Genomic DNA, 24,318 nt, shown 5'->3' with positions numbered 1-24,318 from the left:
AATAAAAATCCTTCAGTTATTAAAAAATTAGACTGTAAAGTCTTCAGGGTCAAGCCAGCAACTTCCCAAGAGCTATTCAGAATATAACAAAGTGAGGTCTTGGCTTGAACCGGGCGCTGTACCGACCCACAAATAGCAAATAAATGCTGAAAGCATTAGTGAAAATCATGCAAAGAAGGTAACACCTTCTGCAGATTTGTGCATGCCTGTTTGTGTGCACACACTTATCCAGGCTGTTCTGTGGGAGGGAAGGAGGGGACAACCCTTAATTGCCACAATGAAATAACCTTATCAGGTGTTTTCACTCTTCAGTCAGTTATGTTAAACAAGACCAACACTGGCAGAGAGATTTCCTTTTACCTCTGTTTTATATCAACCAAGGCTTATGCAACAGTCAAGAGGAGTGTGTTTAAACTGTGTTGTGGTATTGCGTGTGTGCGTTTCTAACTACAATTGCGTTCAGTCTTAGGAGAAAGAGGTGAAGAAGCAAACTTAACACAGATAAAGGCAACAAACTTAAGAAATATATTCAGACACTGGAATTTGTGTGATTTTTTTTAACTAGTGGTTTTTTTTAACTAGTGATTTGGCAAGCTAATTTACACTACAGGTGAAGTATGAGTTGTGCGTGAACTTCCCTGCAAGATTTCTGCGTGCTTTTTAAGAGGCGCTAGCTAAGAATGAACAGGCTTAGGGCCTGTGCTTTAAAAGACTGAAAAGATGTGGTTTACTGTAAATAATACAGAAGAGGATGCCCACGTTATAATTATGTCTTACTTTCATCAGGGCTACCTTTAACAGAAATGCCTCCAGCAACTTTTCCTTTATTCAGCTATCTGTATTGGCACTTAAAAGCAAAGCAAGAACCAGTCAGGAAAGAAGTAATCCACATCTGCACAGCTGGGCCAAGAGCAGCTCCTGCTCCTCAGCAGAGGCAGTTAACGCTTACCTAAACCAGTGCATTAATTTCTGTGTTTCGTCCTCCACGTGTGTCCTTGTGTTGCTTGGTATAATTTGTGTCAGTACTATTTGTTGTCACTTCTCAAACTGAAGCTGTGACACTAACCCTGCCAGCCAAGGGAAAAAAAGCTACACACAGAGGCAACACAAGCCAGTATTGTTTAAATCAGATGAGCCCAGTGGTGTGGAAATTGCTTCTGTTGCATAAGTGTGCTTGCTGGTAAACCCAAACCGATGGGCTGGTGAGCATATATAATTAGCCCAGTACCTGTGGATGTAATTCAGTACAGCTTCAGGGAAAGAAGTACTGTGGAAAAAGAGGGCCAGGAGATTTTTCTATCAGATTTTCTTCCCACCACTAGAAATCATAGCTGCCGCGTGCAATATTTAATATCTGATGTTAGTTTCCACCTTTCAGCCACAGCCACTTTTCACTTACCAACTAATCGTCACCTAGAAGTGTGCTGAAATGTATTACAAATGGGCACACAAAGGCTTTCTCTGGCACTAAATCACAACCATCTCTACGGAGGGAAGGGACTGCTTACAGCAGCCCCGCATGGTAATTCAGGCCAGGAAGAGAAGAGGCTTTTCCCATTCGAACAGCAGGAAGAGTTCAGATTAGCGAGCACCTTCTGCGGGAGCCGGGGTGCAGCCACAAAAGCCTTTGTTGGCCCTCTGCTCGGACGAGGGGTGTGCTTGGCTTTGGGGAAGCTTTTGGGGAAGCAGTTGCTGCCGCCAGCCCCCCCAGGCCCGGTGCCTTGTCCTGGGAAGAGGTGTCCTTGGCCACCTGCCCCACGGCTTCGTGGACGAAGGGTGAGCCGAGGTGCTCTCGCCACGCTCGAGGGTTGTCTCCCACCTGGGAGATGAATAAGCAAAAAAAAAAAAAGTCAGACCCCGTAGCAAGGGTTCCCCCGGAGGGGTGCCACGGCTAACTGGGAGGTGGGAGCCTCTGCAGCTAAAAGACACTCAACTACTTGTGATGGGAGGATTTTCAGGGAAAGCACCAGTCCCGTTGGATGGGGTGTAGCTCCCAAAACCGCTCCGGGATGCGTTTGAGGGGAGGCCGCGGGGAAAACTTGCTGCGGGATGCTCCGCCGGCGGTGCCTGCAGCAACTCCCGGCTTGTAGGGCGTCCCGTGTGTCCGCCCCCCCCGCGGCTCTGCAGGGCCCGCTGCCCACCGCCGGTTCCTCCACCCCTCAAACGGAGCGGGACGCGCTCCCACCCCCGGCAAGCCGGCGGGGCTTCACCCGGGGTGGGGGGGGGGGAGCCGCTCCATCCCCCCCGGGGGACGCCGCTCCCACCGCCGGGGGCTGTGCCGCTCCCCCGCCTTCCTCTCCTCCCCCTTCCTTCCTTCCTCATCCTCCGGGAGCCTCCCCCCCCCCCCCCCCCCTTAGCACACCTGCCTTGCCATTTGTCGGCGGCTTTGCTAGGAGGGGAGAATTTTCCCTCGGTCCCTTGCAGCATCCCTCCCCGCCGCGCACACACACACACACACACACACACACACACACAGACACGGAGACCGAGGCACCGCGCCGCCCGTTCATCGGCGGCCGCCGCCGCCTCCTCCTCCTCCTCCGAGCACCCCCGCACCGCCGGGCCCCGCTCTCCCCGCCGCCGCGGGGCGTCGTCCTCCGCCTGCTGCAGAAGCCGCCGGACCACGGCAGCCGGTAGGTAAACGGCGGTCCACGCTTCAGGCAGCTCCGAGCCGGGCGGCTCCCGGCGGATGGGAGGCCGGGGAAAGCGCTGCGGAGGGAGGCAGGGAAGGAAGGAAGGAAGGAAAGGCGGTGGGAGCGGGGAAGAGACGCGCTGCCCCGGCCCCCGCCGCAGCCCCCCGGCTCCGGCTCCCCCGGCGCGGCGGGGCCGTGCGGCGCCTCCGCTCCTGCCCGCCGCTCCCCCCCACCCGCGGGCAGCGGCTCTCCCCGGTGAGTCGGAAAGTTTGCTCTCCTGGGCGCTCGGATTTTGTTGTTGTTTAGGGTCCGCCTGGCAAGGGTGGGTTTTTATTTTCCTCGGTCCCGCTAGCGGGCTTTTATTTATTTATTTGGATTGTCTTCCCCCTTTTTTTTTTTTCCTCTTTTTTTTTTTTTCTTCTTAATTGCAGTCGCGGCTGCAGCGGCGGGGAGGACGGGGGCTCCCGCCCCCCCCCAGCCGGGGAGAGCCCCACCGCGCCGGGCAACCTCCCCCGGGCACACGCGTGGGCGGGCGGGCAGCGCACCCAGGGCAGCCGGGGTTCGGACCCCCGGCTCCCTCCCACTCGCTAAACCCTCCCCTCTGCCCGAGAGTTAGGTGGCTGCGAGGACCCCGGCAGCCCCCCTGCAGTTTGCAGAACAGTTTTTGGTGGCAGCTCGGGAGGTGACTGTCCCATCCCTCTCCTCCTCTTCCCCCCCCCCGAGTGAAGGCTTTAAAACGGGTTTCAGCGAAGCTGTAGGTGAGAGGATCTCGGTGTGCCACCGGTGAGGGACAGGGGAACCTGCTGGGCACCGGTTTGTAACTAGTGATGTTATTATTGTAGTGGGTTACCAGCTGGGGAATAGCCGTATCCTACCCTGGCGAGGAGTGGGATTGGTTGTGGGTCGTGTCCGTCTCTCGTTGCTTTGATCTAATCTCTAGAAGTAGCTTGCTGTTGTCTGGGGTGGGAGAAAGCTCGCTTGCGGTTTACTCTTTTGTTCTTTAATTCGAAATGTGTTTTTGGTGAGGGCTCCTTGTTTCTGAAAGGAAGGTTAGAGGCTGATTGAATCCATCTCTGAGCAGGAGAGACAAGAAGCTCTCAGATCCTTCCCATGAATTGTGTATTTTCTATGTTGTATGTTATTACTTTTTTTTTTTTAAAATCACTGGAAGTTCTGCTGTACTGTGTCAAAAGCTTTGATGTCTTTTGCAATGTGCCTCATTCATTTTTTTCTTAAATTTAAAATGGAGTGATAAAATTCATAGACGTTAATAAATAAGTTGAAAGGACTTTGAAATAGTGCATGTTGTGTGTGGTGTGAAATTGTAGATATACATAAAAGAGTAGTAACTACTCTGCAGGTTTTACTTGAAACCTTTTTCTCTATGGCTTTGTGCTGAACTCTCTTCATCTGTCTCAGTTTTTAAGTGTGATTGTTTTTTGCTGCTGAGGTCTCCTATCGTGTTGTGGGGATGCCTTGATAGGCACACACATTTGCCTGGTTTTAATATTCTTTTAATCTCTCACTTTACAAAGGCTTGCCACTGTAAAAATATATGAAATGTGCTATTGTGGCTTTCAGTGTTAGATCTCTTTTACTGATGCTTTTATCTATCTATCTATTTATTTATTTATTTATGTTACAACCGAAGGGGGGAGGGGGAGGAGGAGAGTAGGGAATTGTCTCTGACTCTTCTGTCTGTCCAAATGTGCAAAAAAATTGATTACATAAAGAAATTAAGGCACTGAAACAACGCTGAGCTGAATTCCAAGAACAAAAATGACTCTGGTGTGTGTGCTCGCCGGCACCAGGCGTTCTGCAGCATGTGGTATTTACAGAACTTGCAGCGTACAGTAGCTTTCCAGTAGTAACAGAACGTTTTGTATCCTGAGAAGGAAGAGAGTCTTTGACAAGTCGGCAAAACTATAGATACAGTCGAGGAACGCTGATACACGTGTGAGTGCGTGTGTATATAAATATCCCCAGACTGCTTAAGTTCGTTTTTCCTCAGGATAGTTTGTCTTCCTCGACCTGGAATACATATACATCCTTTCCCCTGAATTTTGAGGCATTTTTTACTGTTCCTCTCTGTGTGCATGTGTTTTAATGTTAGTCTTAATCTCTCTATAAAATATAAAATAATCCGGTAATAGATTTAGAAGACTACTGCCAGGCAAACCAGGCAATAGATCATGAAATCAGACAATAGTATTTTGTTTCCTAGCAACCCCCTACTGCGAACAGAAAACAAAACGATGGTGGATGCTTCCACATCATGATAGCTATATGTTGAAACCCCCGAGCAGTAGGTACAGAACTACTAATTGTGCAGTGGGATTTGCTCCTATTTGTCTCAGCTGCTTTGTTAATATTTTCCTTTTGTGAGAAAGGGTTTTGCTGGGGTAAATGCGGCTAAATGGTTAAAATTTCACTCTGCTCTCTCAGCTTAATAACCATGTCTGTTAGAATGAAGAGGGCACAAAATTAAGTAGTAACTGTAGAATTTTTGCCAGTAAGAGTGATTTGAAATACCCTATTATTATTGCTGGACTATTTCTAAATCTATGCTATTACAGACCCTTGAAAATAAGATTTATTGTCTCCTGTATCCAGTATGCAGTATCTTTTTTTGGGCTTTGTCTTGTTAGTCACCCTTTAGCTTTGTGCTTTAAAACTACATTTGTTAGAATGTATTGAAAGAAAAATTCTTTGCTGCTCACAGGAACGGGAAGTAAAATCCTAAGTGCTGCTTTGCCATGTTTATGTTCTTGGTGCCCGGTTCACCCCTTCAAAAGAGCTAGAGCTATCACAGCAGAGCAGGATGGGGTCCTAAGCCATGATCTTTCTAAAAGTGCTTTTGATAATGCAGTAATTCCCTTAGTTAAAGTGTCTGAGCATTGAAATGGCATCTCGACCTGGACCAATCTCAAATGCACTTTGTGCACTGCCATCTATCTGAAAAAATCCATTAGTGCAAGCTGTGCCTCTAACCCAGTATCGGTGCTTACTGCCTATGGGGTTTCAGCCTTCCAGCAGGTGTTAGTACTTAGGAGGCTGCTGGAGATGCTGAACTGCAGTAGGGAGGGGAGGTGAGTAGGCACAGATGAGTAGTTGCATGTACAATGCAGCAGAGGAGTTTCTGTGCTTTTGTTTCTTTGCCACCTTTCCTTCTTTCGTAGCAGAAAGTGGCAAAAAGTTGTTCGCAGAGTTTTGCCTACAACTCTTTGCTATCCAGGTGTATTTACAGCGGTCACACTGTAAATAAAAAACAGTGGTGGTTTTTCTATGGGTTGCACCAGTGAATCTGTGAAAGTGAAAGTATTGTTTCCATCTGGGAAACTATAAAATCACAAAAAAAATTTTTTGTGGGGAAGGCCGCGAACTTAATTGTATATGCATTATTAAACAACAGCATTTGTGCTAGGCGTGGGAACGGCGTTCTCTGAGTGACTTTGGGGTTCACAGCGTTATTTAACAGATCCAATATGCAGTCATGTACAATTTATTCATATTGCCTATGGGTATTTTTCTGGTTCATCTCAAGTACCGAGGTACAAAAGTGTTACAACAGATGCCACTTCAGTAAAAAAGGTGGAAGCGGAATGGTCAGAAAATACTGTAATTCTGATAAAAATCAATCAGCAGCTACTTTCTTGTCTATATTTGAAATCATGCGTTTTAGTGCCATAGCATGTGTGGATGGTTTAGTTTAGAACATGTTAATTGAATTTTGGAAGGCTTTATGGATTGAGAGGAAGTAGTCATTTTCCAATTTTTCTTCTCCATTTCTTTCTCAGATGGCACTCCTCCCAAACCTTGACTCTTACAATTAGGTAGTCCGCAGATTAAGCTTGGTATGGCTACATAATTGCAGTCCCCACTTAGCCTCTGCCTGTGTTTACCAGGCAGCAGAATGAGGGAAGGCAAAGAAAACAAAAAGTACAAACAAAAAACAAGGGGGAGAGAAAGGTCGTCAAGTATTCTGCATGTAAACAATGGAAGACATTTGGAAGTGATTTTAAATACTCTCCACAAAATTCCTGTTATGCCAACTGCATTTGTTGCTGGTGATGAATGTAAAATCTTACATCTGCTGTCATGTGGGTTGGCGACTGATGGAAATACTCAACCCATGACTAAAATTGAAGACTACTACCTTGTTCCCTCTTCTCCCCCCTAAAAACCTAGCTTTCGTGGAACAGTGAGTTAAGTCCATTGCATTTACAGACATTTGGTAGATAGGAATTAAGAAATGGACAGCTTTCTTCTCTCCATTTAACTATGCAATGACGGTCGGCTAATGAGCTACCGGGAAACGTGTTGCATATCTTACTGAGATACACGTGCTCTTTCAAATTTTTCACAGGGCTTTTTTTTTTTTCTTTTTTAAAGGGTACTGCAGTAATGAGAATATAGAGTTACTGCTTGTTTAAATCCTATAGGCTTAATGATTACTGTATTGTTGCATATTTACTTAAGTGTTTATTTGCTTTTCTTATTTTAAGAAAGAAACAAAAGCACGATGTCAGTTTTGGACTGTCTCGAAGCTTCATTTTTAAATCCTGTAACATACAAGCATTGAGCTGTCAGTTCTTGCCAAATGGAAAATAAACCATCCAAGTGATTACAGAAACTGAGGATTTAGATCAGCAAAGCACTGACTTGCACGCCTAAGTTTTTTTTTTTTTAATGTATGCTTAAGCTCATCTCTGGTTGCTGAGATCTACTGGATTTAAGCATGTGGTTAAAGTTAGGCATGTAATTAAATACTTTGTTGAATAAGGGCCTTGAGCAAAACCTATAACCTTTGAAACTAACGTCTTTGCTTTGGAGTAGACAGAACTTCAGGAGAATTCCTACAGCATAGTAGAGTGAAGAGAACAAATTTGGGGAAAAGGCAAGTTCACAGGGCAAGGGGTATCAAATCAGAAACTTACTGACGGATAATAGCAATGCTGGAAGGGATCTAGAATTAAGACCCAGCAGGAAGCAATACATGAATCTGCAGCGTGACTTGATTACAGAAAAGCATGGTTTGTGCTTGAGCTGACGAGAAGAAAGTACCATGTCTGCGAACAAAGAGGTGGGATTCCCTTTTTATAAGATTTTGCTGTGAACACGTCTGAAAACTCTGAATATCGTATCAATGAGAAGGTATTGACAATTGGAGTGAAGCTCAAAGAACAATAACAAAATACTTGGGGTCTGGAGGAACTAGCTTGTCAAAAATAGACATATATCTAGACTGGCACTGAATATGGGGAGGTACGTTAACTACACGCAGATACTTGAAATGTATTGTAGTCAAAGGAATCTGAGTTTTTTTGGTGCATTATGTGAGAGAATATCTAGGATTAAATGGAGAAATCAAGGAAATAAAAGTTTAAGGTGAATTCTGGGCAAAAACTTAATGACAGAAAAATGTATTGGAGCCTATAGTAGTCCTGGTGTAGTGGGAGCCCCCTGTGCCTCTTCAGATGTTTAAAATAAGTGTAGGCAGGTCGCTAGCAAATGTACTGGAGGAGGCAATTCTGCTTTCTCAAGGAGATGCAGCACAAGATCTAACAGCCCTTTTTCATGTCTCTATTTCGTTCTAGTTTCAGCTGAAGGTTACCAGAGAAACTAGGTCAGATACTGGGCCAACCATCCTTGACTTGATTTTTCTCAAACTGGAATGTTCGTACTTTGGCCAAGCAGTTTCCAGTGCCAAGACAGTTGGGTTTTACACTTTTATAAATGCATAACTCGGAACAGGGCCATCATATGGGCTCGGGTTGAGTCAGGGCTGGGATGGTGGATGTGCAAGGATCGGCTACAGTAGATTTTCTATTAAACAGCTCTGGTTTGTTCACTTGTTTGCTTTCCCTTTTGAAAACAATGAGCATCCTGGGGGGATGTAGAGGGCACAGAGGTAACAGCTTCTTGTTTCTGCAGCATTTTGTTTGATCATCTAAGGAAGCTTATTGCCATCAGGTAGCAATGATGGATAGCAGGTACTACTGCTTCATTCCTGTCCCCCCATCATGGTGCCCTGATCTCATAAGAGTTGTCTCCTGTGTCCTGGCTAGTCTGCGTGCAGTGCAGGTCCTGATGGCTACTCCCATCAGTGGCCTGTTTTCTGGAAGAAGCTGAGAGAGGAGGAGAGACATGTGGATGATCTTTTCCAGGGTGCATTATTTTAAATGTCTCCTTCATTCATGTGGACTGGGAGAAGACTTAGCCAGGGAAGATGCAGGTTCAAGGTGTAATGGCAGTTTTCTTGAGGAGCTCTTGCCTGGAATGATGTTATTACACTGGTTTCTTGCAATTCATTTTACTCAAAGCAAGTATTCCGAAAAAAAATCATTGTGCAGACTGATATCGTCAGGGAATGTTTTCCAACAGCCATGCCAATTGCAGAGGAGGAGGTGGATTTCCCTCTGCAATGCTTCGTGGATACCTGACAGCCAACTGTTTAAACAAGGCCTATTTTGGTAACCATAAGGTAAAACCAAGTGATTCAGAGTAACTGAAGATTCCTTGCGTGATAATGATTAAAACAGTGATCTTGTGGGAGTACCACATACAAGGGAAAGCTGATCTGGGATAGAGCTGGTTGGTGAGACTGACCTTTGGTTTAAGTGCTTGATGGCACAAGAAAGGGGTGTTTTGAAGTTGTGGAAGCCAGGTTTGGGTCTTCTGTGTGCAGAATAAGACAGAAAAAGTCGATCTGTCTATTAAAAACCAGTATGCTCCCAATACACCTCAGGTGACTGATTAAAACAAATCTTTTGACAGGTAAGCCAGGTTCAGCCATTGCTGGTGTTCATCTCTGGGGGTTGGTTGATAGTGTTGGTGATAGAGGTCTGAGAAGAGGTTGAACGAAGCTGGAGGAAGGTTTTTTTTTAGGCAGAACATAAGGATTAAGACAGAATTTGTTGCCAATGCATTGCTGGTGTTTGAGGGACAGGTTTTTTGATGGGTGGATAATTTGTTGATGAATGGATAAGGGAGATAAAAAGAACCCATATAGTTGCATGGATCAAGCTTGGTAGTTGCTGGTAATGAAACTGGGTAGATTGGTTTACTTAGGATTACTTGTGTATGTTAATATGGCTCTTCTGTGTAAGCATGTCTAAGATCAGACTTGTTGGATGGAATCCTTTAGACTGAAAGATACTGTGTAAATGTAAGATTATTATTCTGCCTCCTTTGCAGGGAAAAGCTAGGTCAACAACAATCTTAATTACAATTTGTTTCTGTTAATAGATCTTTATTTTTAGAGTTAAGTTAAATAAGGCTTTAAAGCATTTTTATACAGGTACTTTTAACATAGTGTTAGCATTTAGGATGTGGGGTTTGATATACTAGATCTCATCAATACATGATGAGGAACAGTTCCTCTATGGCCAGAGTAGATAACATACAACTACTTTGGTATGACAGGTTGGCTTTGTGTAGGTTTTAAAGGGGCGTGTGCCCTACACACAGTGTAAAAATGCTTCAGGACGTAACAGCTCAGCCTGGGGTAGAATACAGTGAGGGTCTAACAGTATTTTTTACAACTCTGTTGAGACTTACCTATACATGTTAGGAAGCATTTTGTCAAGGAAGCAAAGAAGAAATGAAATAGAAGTAGCTGATAAGGATGTGGGGTGAATTTAGGGAGGTGGAATGCAATAACCAGAATGCGAGCATGCTCTTAGAATGGGCGCTGGTACTTGTGCCCTTATGAGAAGTATTTCAGCAATGACAAATAAGTTTGTTTCATCTGAAAGTAGCAGATTGCTTCCTAATATTTTGCTGGTCTGACATTCTGTGAAATTGTGTTATATCCTAATTCAGTGGCTCCTCTGCATATAGAATAAGAGCTTGCTATTTTCTACCAAGTGAAGCAGTTCCCTCTCATTCTGCAGTGGTAGAGGCCTGTATTTTGGTGGCAAAGATCCATGGATTAATCTCCTCTGATGATTTACGGTGGATGTTGGCATTACTTCAGCACTGACTCAGAAGAAAGCATTGCATTTACCAAATAAGTGATCCACTTAGTTTATTGAGAGTTTTCCTTGGAGGTGTGACCCTTGCTTAGCAGTGAAATCTGCTGAGATCACAGCCCAGGGTAATGTGATAGATGCATCAACAAAGTGTGTGTTTATGGTCCTCCGCTGGCAGATCAGGATGATGGGCACCTGGATGTGAACAAGCGCTCCGGGTGGATTTACTAGCTGTAAATGGGTGGTGTGTTCGTGCATCCTCATGCCTCCTCTGCACGTGCACATCTGGCTTCCACCGTCTTCAGGCAGAGCACAGAGGTGTTGGTGGCAGACTGTTACATGTGAAAGCCGAAGATGTAAAGGTCCTGGAAAGTATGTTTGATTTAGAATCTTCTTTATGTTGCCTTTCCATTAGCTGGCCTAAAATGAGCATCTCTAAGGTTAATGCAGCAAATGAAGGCACCCTTGGCCGGTTTTTTGGTTCAAGGTTATTCATATCTCAACAGTAAGAGGAAATAACGTTTACACCGATGACTCATTTTCTGCAACGTAATCTCCCATTTTGTATGAACCAGATAGCCATTACCATTTTATTTCATTGACCACCTGTGAGAGAGCACACATTTTCAGTTCCTGGATGGAGCTGGGCTAAACTTGAGCTGATACACTCCAGGTGAAAGCCTTGGTGTACTGTTGCCAATTTACTTAGCTATCCAGTTTCTTGCCAGTTCTGTAAGGTTAATACTATCACAGAAAAACATGTGAAACCAGGTGCAGTGCGTATGTCATTAGTTGTGTTTTGCAGTGTTATTTTTCATGATGCATTTGTTTAACTTCTGTATCATTTTGTAGAACATACGTAATGTGTAGTTTATATTGTTTTCTTTGCAAAATAGAAGGCGGCTGTAATTTCAGCCTGGGAAGGAAACTATTAACATTTTTTAAGTAAATGAGAAAGGCTGAAAAATTGGAATTTCTTTTTAAGTTTCTTGGAAAATATTAAGGGAGATTATGTAACTGCATGAAGTCTCTGGGGAAGAGGGAAGAGAAGGCTTGCTGATAATGAAAGAACGGAGCAGCTGCTTAATGTAATCCGCTCTCCATGGATAGAGCTGAGAAGGAAGAGAATGGAGAACTGCGCGGTCAGAGCAGGCTTCATTTGTTCAAATCTGGAAGTAGGCAGCACATCTGACAGGGCAGCTTTGTATAAGGCCAGCTTGCCAGTCTCACAACTAGGTTTACCTTTTCCATAATAACAAAGTTGATCCTGTTTGGTACTATATACTACAAAAAAAAATGATAAAAGTAATAATTTTCAGGCTCATCTTGCCCAAGAATAAAGGGAATAGTGTGAAGCGAGTCAGTCAACGCACTGTAATCAAACAATTCTTCTGTATCTAAAGTATAAATGTTGCATGCATAGCTAGACAGAAAAGACTAGTGGTCATCTTGAAATCATGCAGAAAATCCATTTCTTTTGGTTCTTCAGTGTCAGACGGGCTGCCAGATGAAAATATTGAATGGAAAGCTGAAGATTGAATTTGATAATCCTGAAGATGAGATGCTTTGACAACCCTGTCATCATTGAAATATAGCTGTGGTGATCACTGAAGTCACTGTTCTAGTTGTTTCAGTGGCTCTTCAATGTCATTTCATTCTAGAGGAATTGGTTCATCTTTGTTATTAGGGAGGACAAAGCAATAGCCACGCCTATCTTAAACACTAGGAAAACGAAGACTTCCAACTTGGTGAGAAACTTTCTTTTGTGCTAACGTTGCCATCAATGTGACACAAAATGAGCAATATAGTGTGAGATGTAAGCCTGTGTGTACTGCCCTTTTAAAGACATTTAAATTCACTAGTTTGCTGTTAAATGGATGAAGGAAGAGGGAAATGCAGAACTAAAACCCCAACCCTAAAATAAACAGCACTTCTATTAATGCGGGGTAGTTCAGTGAATATGAGAAGTGTTCAGAGAGTTGCTATAAGCATCCATGCCAGGAAAAATGCAGACCTTTTTAACGCTCTCAGCCATGTCTCTAAGGGATGCCATGGGATGACTGTATGACAAGGAGGTGTTCTGTAAGTGCCTGAGGAGCAAGCGTAGTAGTGGCAGAAACAAATTGAAATGAGAACTTCTGAAGTAGGTTTGTCCTGATGCTGAGTTCATCTCGGTGAGAAAGAACCATCTGTGTAATTAGGACTTGGCTGGAAAAAAGAGTATTTATGCTCCCTTCCTTCAGTTACTCTTCGACATCCTCTGAGGAACATCTTATCTTTATTTTTGCCTCTACTTTGTTAGTCATCAATAATGCAACTTTATTTAAACCGAAATTGAACGTGACTTTTGTAAAAAATTTTTATACAACAAGAGACTCCCCAGAGAATCGGTAATCTTAGGAAGGCAACTAATGCTGGTTTCAGAAGGATTTTGACAGCTACAGCCTGTTGATGCTTCGGTTCAAGTGGAAACTTTCTTCCTCTGACTTGTAAATACATAACACCAAATATTTGAGAAAAATATTGAAGGATGCCTCAGCAGCTGTAGAAACTGAATGACAAGATTAATACTTTGGATGAAGATGGAGAACAGGAAGAAGTCTGACATACGAGGAAAAAAATCTGCAATGCCTACGGTGAGTAGAGTAAAAGTAATAGGCTGAATATGTTGCAAGAAATAACAAGTTTAGGAAATTTTTTCTAGTGGTAAGGGTGCAGAGAGCTTCTAGAATGGATTGTGTGAACATTGTGGGGCCTTTACCAGTTGAAGTCTTCAAGAGCATGGTAGATACAACTGTGTTGTTTTTAAAGGATGCAGCTGATCCTGTTGCATAGTTGTTTCCAGCTCTATTTGTCTGTGATTCTCACCAAGCCTTACAGTGAGTGGGATGAAAGGAAGTGGGACAGTCAGAAGGAGCGTGGTTTCATAGCTTAAACCGAAATCCAGATGATCAGTCTGTTGTCCCTGTTTGTGTCAGAAAAGTGGAATATGTAGCAGTCGAGTTATAGCAGACACTGGCAGTTGAACATGGATGTTTCAAGCCTGAAAATGTTTTCTTCCCTGCCCAGCTCGGTGTGGAGCATTTTGCCATGTTGCACTGTTAGGCTTGAACCATTTTGATAAATTCACTTTTTCATGCATGATCCCTTGCTAACACAACTTGAGGTTCAGCCCTGGCTGGTGCAAAAGCATCGTAAAGCATAGGTAGAGAGAAAACTAATCTGTCTTCAAAAAGCTTATGGAGACATATCCCAAGTTGTTAAAGCACAACTAAAAATAGACTAAAAGAATGGTAGACCAGACTGTTTAGAGACTTCTGAGTCAGCTACGACATTTTTGTGTATTTTATTTAGAGTTTCATGCTTTCAGTTTTGGACCATGTTGAAGGAATAATCATGTTACAAAACGAATTCGGTAGTCTGTGGTTTGTGTTTTAGCTAGTAAAAGCTTTATGGACTTCTTACTGTATTTCCAGTGGCTGTCTTTGGTCAGAGGAAGAAAGTTGCCCAACTTCTGGGAAGTGTGTGAGGAAAAGACTGAGTAATGGACCCCAGTCTCTGCTTTTCTCCAGATGTTCACTCCATAGCTAGTAGCAAAAATAGCATGTAGACTAATAAAAATATCATAATATGTTAGGAGTACCAGAATACGAGTTCTTTTGGCAGAGATTTTTGAACTCTCCTAGGAAACAAATTGGTTCCTGTGCATTATGTGTTGATGGAGATTGCGTCCTTTTTACACGAGTAATGAGTCAAATGTTCTTTTAAGATGTATGGGGCCAGGTTCTGATCTCCAGTGATTTAAATTTTGAGTCATTCAAGAGATATTCATGAGTTACACTACAATAACAGATTACAATCTGGTTCTTATTCTGTAGGATCTTAATATGGTTATAAAAGGGATATTCATCTTCATTTTCTAAATGTGTAGCAAGTTACCTAATTAGTCCAATATTGTCTTCATTCTGGAGGAGGCTGTTTAACTTGAATTTCGTTGTCAAATACCATACAGACAAGCTCGTGTGGTGGTAACATTAACTAATGATAGACTTATCCAGATATATAGTTCTATCGTTAACTTGAATTACAGTGTAACTTCAATTGTTTCCAGTAGAGAAAGACCACATTGCTGAAAGGAAGAAAGCACGCTATTTTTGCAGTCGCTATGCAATTAACTCGTATAACCTCTGTGCTCGTCATGCTTTGTATAAGATCCAGGGTGACCAACTGTAGGTCACTTATATGAAAACAAAGACCCTGGGGCTGAGAGACAGTTTATTAAGATAATACTGTGGTGTGAAGATCAACTGTCACAGCAGTTGCCAGTGAAAGTGTGTCTGTATTTACTGTATACTTGCAGTAAATAAGAGTTGCCTGAGGTGGGATGTTTTGGATACTAAAGTTTGGGGAGAATAACCAGATAAATGGTGGTGGCGTGAGCACAGAGCCAACCTCACCTTGTTTTCGGCTGGTTCTACTTTGGTGGAGATTGCTCTGTGGATTTTCTGATGCAAGCTTGAGTACCTACCATTCAAACCATGGGATGTTTATTATTTTTCTCCTTTATTCAGCCACTTATTTTCCTGAAAATGAAGGGACTCAGCCCACTGTCAGTTTTGGTTGCTCTTGACCAACGTCACTCAAAGTTAGTGAAGAGAAGGGAGGAGAAACAGATGAAGATGCAGACAGAGCATCGTTTAAGCTTTGTTCTCAGGAAGTAGGGCTAAAAAATATTTTTCTTGGGCATTTCTCTTTCCAGATAGAAAAAAGAAAAGTTGAATTGAATTCTTTCATCCATGTCAAGGAGTACAAAGTGTGTTGTCATTTGCTGGTGCCTCAGTGTATTAGTCATTGGGAAGCCCACAGCAATGTGCTTTCTAAATGGTCTATGAAAAATGGACATACAATCTGTTTAAAACAAAATGAACTTGTTGCTTTTATCTGTTAAAGCAAAACAAAGCTGCTATGGTTTGTAGAATGCTTGTTGCCCTTAAGAGCGGGTATAATGACAAGTCTAGTGCATTGCTGCTGACCATAGTAGAGAAGCAAGTTCTTCCTCACAATGCCTCTTTAAACATTTTCTGTGTAAATTTTTCTTCTAAAAATCTTTGATAATGTATAGTTAAATTTGAAAGTGTTGTATTTTGGCTTCACAAGAACATCAGATTTTTCTCTCTGAAGCACAAAGAAAACTCCGTGCTTAAGATTCAGTTTTGCAAACCCTTCCCCCTTCTTCAAACATTCATATGGAAATACACCATTAACTGTGAAATTCCCTAGCAACCTTAACAGCCTAGAATAAGGGATCCAAAACCCAGCAATACTCAATTCTCAAGCAAATTTATACTGTCTATTGTTAATATTCATTATATTCTAATAAGTGATTCCAGAAATTCTTTTCAGGGTCTCTCCTCCTTCTTTCTCTCAATTGCAATGGTTGTTTTGTTGGAACGGTGCAATTCACTGGTGGAAAGTGGAACCCAAAGCTTCTTTCTTACCATCTCTCTCTGGAAAGCCTTCAGAAAATCCACTTTATTTCATGGTGGTTCCTTTGCTAATTGCTTTAACAGCCTGTAATTTTTTTCTGATAAATTAGTCATTGACAGCTGATAGAAGAATTATTAGTACTTCATAACATAATAAATGGTTTGATAACTCAGCTTAATGAGAGAACTTGAAATTTCATATATGTGGTGGTGGTAGTATGTGCTGCTACGTGTAGTACTGTGACAGTTTTTGTACCTCTTAATTCTCTTAGCTAGTAAAGACTAGTAATCCTGAAAAATCCAGAGCTGATGCTAGGGTATGCAGTGTCTCAGGTGTTTAAGTGCAGAAAATCATTCAGGCATTGCTTCAGCTCAGTCTTAATCCCACGGGAGCTGCAAAGTTCTGGCAAAAAGTCCTACTGCTTGACAGAGACAGGACTGAGCCCTGAGCTGTCAGCATCAAATGAAGCTTCATCAGCCAATGACATGAATTTCACTTACTTTCTTCTGGTTTCTAGAGTAATTCTTGGGAAGCAATGTAGAGCCGTAGTTGTTTGTAGAGTTTATTTGTTTGTTTGTAGGTGTTTTTTGTTTGTTTCATTTGGGTTTTTTTGGGGGGTTATCTTTAATTTTAAGCGATCCGTTCTGTATGTCTGTCTCCCTAGCCCTTTTAGTCTTGCCTTCTCTCTAATTTTTATAACTCTTCTTTCTCCTTCTCTTTGATTCCGTCTGTCCCGTGTCTTTTTACTGTGACCTCCATTTCTTTTCTATTTCAGACTTGCTATTTTCTGTTTAATGCACTGTCCTCTTTATTACTTTCCTTTCCTTTTCTCCCTTCAGCCTTTCTACTTACTTTTCCCTTTTTTTTAATATTACAGGGCTCTGTCATAAAGATCCTAATTAATTTATTTCTACAGGGATAAGGTTGTAGACCTTGCTTTTTTATTACTATTTTTCTTTAATTTTATATTTGAGATTTGCCACAAGTTCTCCCTTTCTGGAATACCATTTCATCTACTCTAACTTTTCTTTTTTTGTATCCTGTGCAAGTGCCAGAAATGTACCTGTGTCATACCAAGTAAAGATGGGTAGCAGATGTAGCCCAGCACTGCTGTGTGTCCACACTTAAGTTCTTCTTGTTTGAAGTCTTAGGAACTTGAGCCTGTCTGTCAGGCTCAGGACTTGGGTAGGCTGTCCTGTGACCTGAGTTCCTTGCTCTCAAAAATAATTTTTAAATTATAGTCTTTGTTTTGCTCCTTACATCGTATAAGATCAGTAGTATAGGAGACTACCTGCACCTAGTGTAATAGTTTTGTACAGTTGTCAGAATTTTCCTGGTTTTGCTCAAAGAAAGTTGCTTGCTTTTATGTGGGGTCCTTACTTTGAGGCAGTTGTTCCAAAGAAAGGAATATTTGTACCATATGGCATCTTTATTTAGCTTTTTTGTGGGTAAGTCAATCTGAGAAATGTGGTTATGTATCATTAAGGTCCGTAATCTTAAATGTACAAAAAATACACTCCCATGTCTTTAGTATCAAAATTTGAGTGTGAAATAGGTAGTACTATTGGAAAGCTAAATGAGTGGTGAGTCAAAGTAATTAAGGGAAAGTAAATAATCTCTAAGGTTCTCATTCCCCATGAAACTAATTTCATATCTTATCCTTCATGTATTTAAAAATAGTTCCCTGCTAATTCAAGGTGCTTGTGTACTATGTGTGTGAAGAGCACTTCAGTCCTATTGAAAGGATGGCAGATTAGGGAGTTATTTTCAATGGGCTAATTTTTAATTTTTTTTTATTTTGAGATATTCATTTGAGCGATGTAAGTGAACAAATCTTGCTGGAAAAACATGTGCATGCTGTGCATGCAAGACAGCGGGTGATTAGCCAATAGTTTTTTTTTTAATGGCTTATGAGTAGAAAACCTTTGTTTTTGTCTTTAAAGGCATATGGATGGCAGTACTTTCTCTACAAAGGTGGGCTTTTTTCCCAGTCTAGTAAGGCCTTAAATGTTCTGCCATACATGCTTTCCTGTTTTACCTCTGAAAGATCTGTGTCTTGTTAGTGACTCTACTATTTCGAATATAGATTATTATATTTTTTTTCTTAAACTAATAAAACATACCTTGGAAGATGGATGGAATACATTAGAAGGGCCAGACTGCTCTGGAGCTGCAGGTCTGCTGTGCATGAGTCCGACAGTGGTCTGATGGGAGGGTGCAAGATTGCACTGTCAACTCCATCAATATCTTGAGCAGTTGTCTTGAGAGGGCTAATATATGTTCATGACGTGTCTCCAGGTTTCTATGCCGAAGACAATAAATCTAATTTCTTTTTTTATTTCTGTGTACATCCTGCCCTTTAACTCCTGAGGTTTTCTGTTGCCCAAAGAGGTATATTGCATGTGTAGATTTCTTTTTCTTACTCATGGAGATGCAGGTGATGAAATGAGATGGCAAGGCTGAAATAGCAAAGGGACTCAGGTTCACACATGCAGCGTGCATGAAGCATGGTACTGTGCTGAAATGTGTGGAGGGACTGCACAGACTCGCTCTGGGCATGTAACGTAAGTGCCTGAATTAGGAGCTTACACAGTATATGTAGTGCAGCCCCTTGGGCTCTGAACTGCCTGCTTCAGGTGTCTGAGTATCTGCTGAGTGTACAAGAACCCTACAATTACAAGATTAAGTCATAGCAAAGTTACATGTCTAAAGTAGACAGTGTAGATGTATCCCTTCTGCATCAGATGAGAATGCCATGTGTTATTTATTACATAAGGATGCTAACCTGTTTGATAGTGAATTTAGAGGAGCTGAAGATGGTGCTTTCTTCCAGATCTGCAGCCTTGCAAGACAAGCTGGTAAAGCTATTTTTTTAATGCACGTTAACAGAGGCTTTCTGGTTTATTAACTGCACATCCTCATGCAAGTTTAGAAGGACTGGAACTTAGTGCTTATGCTCTGCTCTCATCCTCATGCTCTCTGAAATCAATGAGGAGTTCGGTGCAGAAAAAGTCGATGCTTGGCCAGAGCCCTGCAGATTTGGTGAAAGAAAATAAAACCATCAGTCAGTATTCCCGAGAGCAGGGTAAACCTGTTCAAAGTAAAAGGGAATTCTGTAACCTGTTCTCTGCAGCAGGAAAGCTGCTTTTTATTAATCAATCAAAGAAAATGTTGAAAATAATTGGAAAAATTACTTGAGGGAGGGAAAAGCAGAGTAGGAGGATGATATTGTTTGTGAAATCAGACTATTCTTAAACCTTTCATAGGGTTTATGTGTTGTATAGAAAAAAAAATAAATTCCTTTTTTGCCTCCTGAGAGAAGCCATGATTTTATCTCAGTAATTGAAAATAATCTCTGAAGTTGGCTCCTTAACTAAACTTACATGAACCCCTTTTAAATCATTTGTTATCTTTCAGTGAATTTCTCAATAAATGTTGCTGCCTGCGCTTGGATGGTATGATCCTGTATAGAAAATAAGGCCAAGCACATCCTATTCATGACTCAAAGCACAGTATTTCTAGCCTAATTGTGGTGGCATTTGGCAGTGATGCTGTAGTTAAAGGTGCTTGTTGGTGTTTCTATTATAAATTATGCGTACTTGAATGGCTTAATTCACGCTAGGCAGAAGTCTGACTAGCTATCTACTTAGTCAATTTTTTCCCTTCATCAGAAATCCTTAAATGAAGAAAACAGTTTTGAGTTCTGAATTTCTTTGATCATATCTGTGTGTCTATCGGTCTATTTCTTAGAAAAAATGCTACTCTTTTCCTTCATTTCAAAACTTTCTTCTGTTGTGCAACATGTGTGGTTACTGTTCGATGACTTGGATCACTCTCAGCACTTTGAGTTGCTCAAAGAAAGCCGTGCCTGTGAAAAGAGGGAAAGGAAACACAGGAACATATGGAATTGTCTACGTTGAGCAATCTGTGCGCAATGCTGTCTGTGAGCAAAGATGATTTCAGTTGCTGCAACCGGGCAGTATTAATTTAGGGACTTCTCACTTACCAGGGACATTGCCAAGTGAATTCCTCACAGTTCCATGAACACTGAGCAATCCCTCTAGACATCACTCAATAGTCATATCTGTCACGCTTGCATTAATATACATAAACTATTCTGTCATTTCTTGCTGCATAATGACCAGTGCTAGATCCAGTTGTATTTATTCCACATTTTTGGAAGAGATGAAAAAAAACCCAACTGGACCCAACTGGACTCAACTAGCAAATGCTACTAAGCAGTTCCCTCAAAAAAACTGCACAGTGAGTTTTACGGAAATACCAAAAAAGGTGGGAATTTTTTAAAGCATCTCCTATTTAGAGTTCTCGCTCTCTCTCTTTTTTTTTTTTTTTTTTTTTTTTTTTAGGCAAAAGGCCTCATCTGAAGTCTGTTAACCTAATGAGAGTTTTCTGAGTGACCTTCTAATGTCTGTTTAAGGCTGCAGAGGCCCCTAAAGTGGTAATGCTGAGAGGTGTAATTGGCCCTATAAATCTCAGTGGGTCATTAATTCTAAATCTCAATAATGTTAAGACCAGGATGCATGTAACTGAAGCAGAGTGATGAACGTAGTAGGAAGATTTATGCAAGCATTGTGTTGCTTTGGTTTGCACAGTAGTAGACGTTATTTGTAGTTTTGGCTTGGAAGCTTGCTTTCTACCTTAGCATCAATTCACATGTATTACCTATGTGTTTCTGGAAATTTATAAATGCATCTTTTTGGGGGAGGTGGCTGGGGATTTTTTTTTTTCATATCAGGAGGTAATAGAACATGACTTGGAAAATCTCTGTAAGATGGATATAAGCCCCTCAACTCTAGACATTTGACTGTATAAAAAAAGTTTTCAAAACATTACTGCACCTAACACATTTGCTCCTAATAATGACAGCTCAAATTTTAAAGCACATATCTAAGTTTTTGTTTGGTCTGTGGAGACAGGATCCCGAAGTGTGCAGTGTCCGTAGCTGTCACACAGGTACACCCCAAATGGGGATGCCCATATCAAGGTGTGCTATGAATCCGCCATCTCTGCATGTACTTGGTGAGAACTGCCAGCTAATGAAAGCCTTGCCATTATTTACCATGGGGGGAAAGGGAAAAAGCTTGACTTGGCTCAGTGAGAACTTGTATCTTGCTTCTCTCAAGTGGAAATTATTGTAATATGTCCTTATTTCATGGTATGAGGTGGGAGTGGTTGTTGCTGTTTAAGTGTATAAGCAAGGAGTAAAAAAATAAAAATTAACCAATGCAATGGCTTGGCTTTTGCCATATGTCATTTGACTGCCAGCCTTATGTCCAATCCATCTTAAAGTCCCCTTTGCGCTTTCCCATGCAACAAATTTTACCCTTCTTTGCTTCAATCCCCTGCCAGGGATTGTTCAGAGAGATGATCTTGCATCATACCCCCAAGGCCAAAAAAAACCCCTGAATGTGTCCCAGCGTAAACAGAACACTGGGAGGAAACAGTTAAGATCAAAAAATACACAACCACACAAAGAATAAAGAAATTGGACTTTTAAAAATGAAACAGGCTATTTATGTGGGAAATCTTGAGTATTGGTGTTTTTATGTAATCTGAGGTGGAAAGGGAAATGTTTGGTATCCCATAGTATTCTGCTATAACAACACATTCAGCTTTCTGAAACATGTATTTGTCATCATATCTGCCTCCATTTACAACTGAAAAGAGAAATTATAAAGGCTTATTTCTCGGTCTCTGGCCTTTCTGTGCAAAAACATGTGTACTGCCTTACCAATTCTGAGAGTTTGTTAGAGACTATCCCTATAAATGCTTGTTAGGCACTTAGCAGCAATGGGGGCTCAGGGGAAAGGGAAAGAAAAGGCAGGGTTTGTGTGTGTGTGTGCGTGTGCGTGCATGCTTTCCTCCATTCTTCAGGCAAGAATTTCAGTTTCAGTTTGATCTGTAATTTTTTGGCAAAGGAATGACTTTGTAACTGCATCTGTCTTTTGTCCAGTGGATGCCATCAAGCCTTTTACAGTATCTGAAATAGTTCCATAATTTTTTAAAAATCTAACTGTAATCTTATATTGGAGCCTCTAACAAATATTAGTATTCATACACAAAATAATACATGATGTACTCAACCTGCCTAAGCTAGAGCCTGACCCAAGGGCAATGTAAGAGGACCTGAAGTAGATTAACTGACCAGTTGAGAATTTCCCTCGTAGGGAGCTTTAGATGTGCTTTGGTTCTCTTCTGGAACAAGAAAAACTAAGTCAGGACCTGGGATGAGGAGAACAGATGTAGCAAGAACTTCTCTGCTTTGCAAGGAGTGATCAAATTCAGAATAGCTGTGAAGCTGCTTTAAGCCAAGCCTGTGCTTCTGGCAGACGACAGGCCCAGTGTGCTTGCAGAAATGATTGGGCTTTGGGGAGCCCTCAGCCAGTCTGGGAGTCACACCAAATGTTCCCAAATAAAAGGTTCTAAAATGTTCATGCTACATATCTAACCAGAACAGATTTGTAGTTATCAAGATGGGTAGTACTTAATTTTGTGTGATACAGTTCCTTCTGCCATTTTGGGGTGTAAGTGAGAATACAGTCCCAGGTTCTAGAATATATAGCATTTTGCTTGCAAAGACACATGTCTGAGGATAGCGGAGTTCTCTTTATTTAGCTTTGCTATTTAGTTTATGAAACCTTGTTTGATGTTTTTGTCTTTCTGTTTATGCCACAGAAACTTTTTTTTTTTTAAGCTACAAATATGGTAGCGTTGGAGTTAGTGTTGGAAAATGTTCTTCCTTTTTCTACATTTGAGCTCCATTTCAGAAATAACAAGATCAGGATAAGAACATTCGCAGGATCAACACACTCCTCTGGGTTGTCATTACAGTGACAGAAAAGAGATGGATAGTGAAAGTTCACTTCTATGTGCTGTATGTGTCATTCCCTTAAATGATATGAATGGGAGAATTATCCCAGTGGATGTCTGTTATGATCCTTCTCTCTGGAAAGGTCGTTGATAATTGCCGTTTATCGTTTTGGAGAGGATTTGTTCAAATATATCTTGAGTATTCATTTTCCATAAATTTGTGTCTAGGGGACTTAAAAGTGACAACAGAAAGAGTGCACGGTAGAAAATAACCGTTTGCTCAAAAGCAATTTTCAGTATCTTAGAAGTGAAGGAAGAAAAGAAGAGGGAAAGTCCTTCTTCATGATGTTTTTTCCCAACTTCAGCTCTTTATTTCCTGCCTCAAAACCTCCCTTTCTGCCCCTCTGTCCCCCCGAGTCCTGGTTAGGGACAAGAGGTCCTTTCACTGGGTGAAAGCTGAGGAAAGCTCAGTAGCATTCCTCAGAACTTTGCAGTCCAACTTTTTCCTTTGTGTGCAGTAAAGTACTTCTTTTTTTTCTATTTAAAATTTTTGTTGTTGGTTTTTAGGTATTTTGACTGAATCTTCAATGTTCTTTACATCAAAAATGTTGGTGTTCCTTTTAACAAGCTCTTAGAAAAACACATCCAAGGGGAGGAAAAATAATGTATAGTTTGTATCTTCAGACTGCTGCTACATTGTGATAAGAGTATCATTCTGACTAAGGTTTGATTTCCAATCTTATTTGTTTGGCTGTACGAACTTGTATGTCATATACATATCACGGAAGATTATTGTGCCTCGGTGTAGGGAAATTTCTTCTCAGAAAGATGTGTAGATCTTACTGTAGCATCTAACAGGAATTTTAGGCCAGTTTAGAGTAAGAGGTAAAAAAAAAAATCCCTCATGAAGAACAGCATACTTGGCTTAATTTTATATGTCATTGCACTTCTTTTTAATGCCATTGGGCCTGTACACAGGGAATTTGAAAATAGAATTGGGTCTCTTAATTTGCGGGGATTTAGGAAGAACTGAAGGAAAGACAGGCTCTGGTTGTGTTTGATTTCAAGGTTAGACCAAAACTACTGAAAGCTGTGTTAGACAGAATCTATTTCCATACAGAGAAGGAGATGTGGTGATGTAATTACTGGAACACTCCTGCTGTTTCACCTAGGTTCTGCATTTCTTTGGCCATTAACTGTTCAATACACCTTCATCTGGGGTGGAAAAACCCAAGAATCAATCTCCTGTTACAAGAAAGCGAGTGGTTTTGATGCTAGCTCACTCCCCTATTGAAATAATTACATGCTACAAACACAAGCCTTTTTTCATTTTGGGGTTGCTGATTTCTGGATTCACCAACGGCCTTGCTTGAACTTTCAAAAATTCCTTGAGC

The 24,318-nt window shown here is 41.5% G+C and overlaps 1 protein-coding gene across 10 annotated transcripts in view; it reads left to right on the top strand.

Annotated features, from left to right (window-relative positions):
- The first annotated feature begins 2,459 nt into the window (after window positions 1-2,459).
- Window positions 2,460-24,318, top strand: part of ENOX1 (ecto-NOX disulfide-thiol exchanger 1) — a 358,275-nt gene continuing 336,416 nt past the window's right edge. For 3 of the 10 annotated variants that reach the window (XM_075046158.1, XM_075046156.1, XM_075046157.1), the window contains exon 1: window positions 2,461-2,633. The gene's annotated coding sequence lies outside the window, so the exon portion shown is untranslated. The other 7 variants (XM_075046155.1, XM_075046146.1, XM_075046152.1 and 4 more) reach the window with 5 other exon arrangements.

The sequence above is a fragment of the Buteo buteo genome, chromosome 14 (assembly GCF_964188355.1).
Source record: "Buteo buteo chromosome 14, bButBut1.hap1.1, whole genome shotgun sequence".
Classification (NCBI taxonomy): domain Eukaryota; kingdom Metazoa; phylum Chordata; class Aves; order Accipitriformes; family Accipitridae; genus Buteo; species Buteo buteo.
The sequence above is the reverse complement of the archived record's forward strand: the minus strand, read 5'-3'. Positions and strand labels throughout refer to the sequence as shown.